This window comes from Nicotiana tomentosiformis, chromosome 2 (assembly GCF_000390325.3).
Source record: "Nicotiana tomentosiformis chromosome 2, ASM39032v3, whole genome shotgun sequence".
In the NCBI taxonomy this organism is placed as follows: Eukaryota; Viridiplantae; Streptophyta; class Magnoliopsida; order Solanales; family Solanaceae; genus Nicotiana; species Nicotiana tomentosiformis.
Genome location: NC_090813.1, coordinates 3,196,776 through 3,202,408, shown reverse-complemented (window position 1 = coordinate 3,202,408; position 5,633 = coordinate 3,196,776).

Here is a 5,633-nt window from a genome sequence, read left to right as displayed (position 1 = left end):
GACGATCCTCATCATCTCAACAGGATGCTCGACCTGTTGAGATAGTTACACCAACTGAAGATGATGTCTCGACACTTTCGGGAGAATCTGATTTGGTAGAATATGCCAACTCCCGTTTTCGGGCCCCAACTGATGTAACAGGTGCTGCGGAGCTGAGTACCGGGTCCTTACCGTCTTTAGTTGGCGAGCATCCAACAGCCGACACTGCATTTGATGCAACTGCTTCTCATTCTTCAACTCCATCAGCTTTATCTCCACCTTCACCAATATCAGCAACTGCTACATCACTTCCATCTTCATCCACTCTTCCACCAGCAGTTGCTACATCACCTCCATCGGCCGCACCTGACCATGAAGAAGGTATTCCTCTTCCACAGTCCCCAGTTCATGGGAATTTGGGGCAAAATTATGCTGCCCTTTTTGAATATCCACAAAAGAGGAGGAACGTTACTCTCTCGGTCTCTATCGGATGCAACTTGCTATCCCGGCCGATGGAACTTGCTAACTATCTGAAGCCATTAGCTTTAGAAAAAGTCTGGGAAAAGATTCAGGCACTCTCGGGAGGGTGTTTGTTGAACAATGCCATGCACAATGCTGCAGCGGTACATTCTTTTCTTCCTTTATTACTTCTTCTACTTTTGTATGAATGTATTCTAAGTTTTACTTCTTCTTGTCTTGTAGGCCAACTTTCTTACTTCTGAGGGCCTTCAAAGGTTGATTCGTGAAAAGGAAGAACTTACTTCTGAACGGAATCAACTTTTGGTGGAACGGGACCAAACTGTTCTCCACCTCTCAGAACTGGACACCAAATCTACTGAGGCCGTTGTTTTGGAGGCTCGTTTGCAGCAGAGCGAGCAAGAAGTGGTAATTCTTAGCCAAGAGATTGGCCCGCTGAGGATTAGATTTGATGAAGCCAAGGCCAAATGGGCTGAAGTTCAAGATGCCTTTCTTGCTGCAACCGATCATGAGGCTTCCTATGCTGAAAGAGTGATTAACTTGGAGGCAGCCTTGCTCCAAAATCGAAGAGCTTGCTACTGTGGGGGTGAAACACGCCCAGCTAGAAGAGAAGTACAGGAAAACTATTGAGCATAATAGGATCTTTATTTCAAATGTCCGCGACCTCGACGTCAGCCTTAAATCTGCTAGGTCCGCCCGGGAAAGACTTTCTGCCGAGGTTACCCAACTCAAAGAAGAACTTAAGCGCCGAGCGGCTTCCCTCGTTGTCGAAAAAACTTATTTCATGTACAACATGAGGATTAAAACCTTGGAAGAGGCCAAAGATGGTATCATTGACGTTGATGCCGAAATTGCTAAGGCCCGAGAGCTTGAGTTGGCTGCTAAGAATGGACTCCCGGTGCAGTCTGATGCTCCTGGTTCTTCTAGTTCTGGTTCCGAGTTTTCAGAAACTGAAGAGGGATCGGAAGGCGATGATTCTGAAGATCAAACTGGGGAAAATGTTGAGCCATCGGTGGATTCACCTACATTTCCCAGGAATGCAGACACTTCTCTTCCTCCTGATTCTCGAGGTGCTGCAGTTTAATTTTTCCTTTTTTCTTCCCATTTTTTACTTTTACCATTTTGGCACGTTCTTGTAAATAAATACATATTTTTTCTCAAGTATCGTTTGAGTCTTACTTTCGTTTGAATATCCATGCAAGTTTTTAATCTTTGCATTTACTCAAGAGTTCTGCGCATGTTTTCCTGTTCGCGCTTTACTATGTGTGGTCTCGAATGTGCTTTCCTTAAAGCACTTTGGTTCCGCGTATTGTCCCTTTTACTTGAGGGTTTCTATAAGTATTTGCTCAAGTTAACTTTTTGCGTCCTTTTCATATGCAACTTCGGGTGTATTTTTCCCCGATGGCATTTCAGATTTCGGGCATAAATTCTTCCGGAACCAACCCTTTAACGTGAGGGTTTTTATAAGAGAGGTCCCTCTTATGTTTACGGTGCTCTTGAAGAGGACGTCTCATGTTCATTATAGCACTAACATTTGAAGTACTTATTTAACTTTCAAATGACAAAGTTTATTCATCGTTCAAATAAGAAACAAGATAAAACAAAAGGATTTTATTTTATTCCTTCTATTTTCAAAAAATACATAAGCATTTGCTATGCTGAAAAGAAATTGCCATTACTTGTGGCTATCTTGTACAACTTGTTTCTACGGGGCTGGCTGCGCAATCCCCGGTCCTGATGATGCGTTTAGTTTTCAGATTGCCGTATCCTCATATCATGCGAAGAGTGCGAATTGGAACACTGAAGTCTTGCATCTTCGAAGATTCCACTAATGAATTGCTAGGTAATCCTTCACTCGGCAACATACCTTACTTCCCCTTAGGAATCCATGCTATCGAGTGAAAGAATACCTAAAAGTCCTCTAGTGGTTTGTGCTCGTGAACGGTCGGGTAACCTCTATTCGGTAGCAAACTTAAATTCCCAGTGGAAATTTGCAATCGAACCAAAGATTATCTAATCGTCCCCGAGTGGAAGCTTGTTTGTTTGACTTTCTATCAAAGGTCTTATTGATGTTGTCTTCGTAGTATGCTTTCTGTCACTGCCTCATTAAAAACCTTGCCAGAAAAACCCAATTGGGACAAAAACTGAACGAAGGGAAAAAGAGTGCAGCACATACTTTCCGCTTGATTAACGTTCATTAGCAATAATATCTTTTGAGGTGTGCCACGTTCCAGTTACTAGGCAACCTGTTTCCATTCTCTTTCTCCAACTCGTATGAACATTTCCCAGTGATAGCTGAAATCCGGTAGGGACCTTCCCACATTGGACCTAGCTTCCTCGCGTTGAGCTTCCGGGTATTTTGGGTTACTTTCCTCAGAACCAAATCTCCTATTTTGAAAAAATGGAAGTTGACTCTTCGATTATAATATGGCTACATTCTCTTCTTTTGAGATACCATTCTTATATGCACCAAGTCCCTGCGTTCTTTCAGCAGTTCCAAGTTAATTAACATTGCTTCGTTGTTCGATTCTTCATCTGCCCAAAAATATCTCAAAGTTGGTTCACCTACTTCCATTGGGATTAAGGCTTCAGCACCATACACGAGGAAAAAAGGAGTTTCCCTTGTACTCGATTTGGCCGTTGTTCGGTAGGCCCATATAACTCCGAGCAATTCTTCGGGCCATTTGCCCTTTGCTACTTCCAATCTTTTCTTGAGGTTTTGAATAATCACTTTGTTTGTTGACTCCGCTTGACCGTTTTGCGCTTGGATGATAAGGAGAAGATGTGATCCTCTTTATCTTCAAATCTTCGAGGAATTTTGTAACTTTTGCACTTATAAATTATGACTCATTGTCGCATGCTATCTCTTTTGGTATTCTGAACCTATAAATTATATTTTCCCACAGGAAATTGACCACTTCGCGTTCTCCGATCTTCTAATAAGGACCTGCCTATACCTATTTAGAGAAATAGTCAGTCAAAATTAAAAGAAACCTTACCTTTATGGGAGCTGGTGGCAGCGGTCCGATGATATACATACCTTATTTCATGAATAGCTATGGGAACACAACTGAATGTAAGGGTTATGCCGGTTGATGTACTAGTGGTGCCTAGAGTTGGCACTTATCACATTTACGTACGAAGTCTTTGGCGTCTTGTTCCATGCGAGGCCAGTAATATCCTGCTCGTACCAACTTTAGCACCAAAGAATTTGCGCCCGAGTGATTGTCGTGTATCCCTTCATGAACTTCTCTTATGACATAATTAGCTTCTGAAGCTCCTAAGCACCGGGCCAGCGGGCCTTGGAAGGATTTTCTATACAATTGGCCTCTCTTGAAGCTATATCATGCAACTTTGGCGTGTAATGCCCGTGATGCTTTGGGGTCTTTAGGCAATTTCCCGTGCACGAGATAGTTGATCATTTCATTTCTCCAGTCCCAAACCACACTAGTCGAATTTACCTCATAGTAACCATCCATATCCAGGACCGAGCTCATCAGTTGTACTACCATCCTGAATTATGATCCCTTTATTTCCGTCGATGATCCTAAGTTTGCTAATGCATCCGCTTCGGCGTTATCCTCCCTCGGTATGTGAGTGATTGACCACTCCCGAAATCGCGGCAAAAGAGCCTGGACCTTTACCACGAATTGTTTCATATGTTTTTCTTTAGTATCAAAGATCCCCTAGACCTGATTTACCACCAGTTGCAAGTCACATTTAATTTCGATCACCTCGGAATCAAGTCTCCGGTCCAATTCGAGCCCTGCAATCAAAACTTCATACTCTACTTCATTGTTAGTTAAAGGGATCGTCCTGATGGCTTGCCTTATGGTTTCCCCAAAGGCGTGATTAAGACTATTCCGAGTCCAGACCCCTTTACGCTGGAAGCTCCGTCCGTAAGTAAGGTCCAGACCCCCGATGTCGATTCTGACACCATTACTGCCTCTTTGGTTGCCAGAGCCAGTAGTTCCGGACTGAAATCGGCCACGAAGTCAGTCAAGACTTGCGACTTAATTGCAGTCCTTGGTTTATATTCCATGTCAAACTCACTCATTTAGACGTCCCATTTGGCCAATCTTCCCAAGAGCTCGGGTTTATGGAGGATGTTCCGCAAAGGGAAAGTAGTCACCATAGCTATCGGGTGACATTGGAAGTAGGGCCTCAGCTTCCGAGCGGTGACTACGAGAGCTAAGGCCAGTTTTTTCAAATGTAGGTAGCGAGTTAATGCTCCCGTTAAAACTTTGCTAACGTAATAAATGTAATATACCGCACCTGGGCATTAGGATATATCGTATTAAATCCATATAAGCTTGAAGGGATTAAGGTTACTCATACGGTTACAGGGGGATTTATGACAGTGTTAAAAAAGACCTCTAAGTTTGCTTTTATGTAGTTATTGTTATTTTTACTTTTTGGACATGCATTAAATTAAGTACGGGATATGAGGAAGTTTATAAATGAGATTTTCTTTATTATAAAAAATAGAAAATATTTCTCATAAAGCGAGAAAGTTATTTTTTTATCGTTTTAAGAACTTATAGTAGAAAAAATTGTATTTTGATATTATGTTGGGAAAAATTAGAATTTGATAGGATATAATTTTGTTTGTCAACGTCCTAACCTTTATAAAATATTAACATATTTATTTTGTTACCATATATTATAATTACCAATTAATATATAAGTTTGTAAATAACATTAGCCACATATTTTTATTAGATAAGTATTAACTTTTATGGAATAAGTATTTTATCTTTATCAAAGTAGATATAGTAATCTCTTTAAGAGACTTCCTAGTATTACATGGCATGTTATGATATTTTACTCAATTTTAAAGTTAGTGAAGTCTTGGTAAAGGACAAATCATTTCAATATATTCAAAATGCTTTGAGTTCTTCTACACTAAGAAATAGACTTTTGCAATAGTTGGTGACGGGATGTATTTCAGCCGACCATATCCTCTATAAACATAGTGTTTAAGACACCTTATCATTTGGAAAATGAGGTAATCATTAGATACATATATTTACACTCCAACAACTATGTGGGGAGAAACTCCATCTTGTTCGTTCTTTTTTCCCTAAAACAATGAAGTGCACAAAGTTTTCTTTTACGTACATCTTCTCCATATTTTCTTACATCCAGTTAATGTAAGTTTTATTTTAAGGCATGTA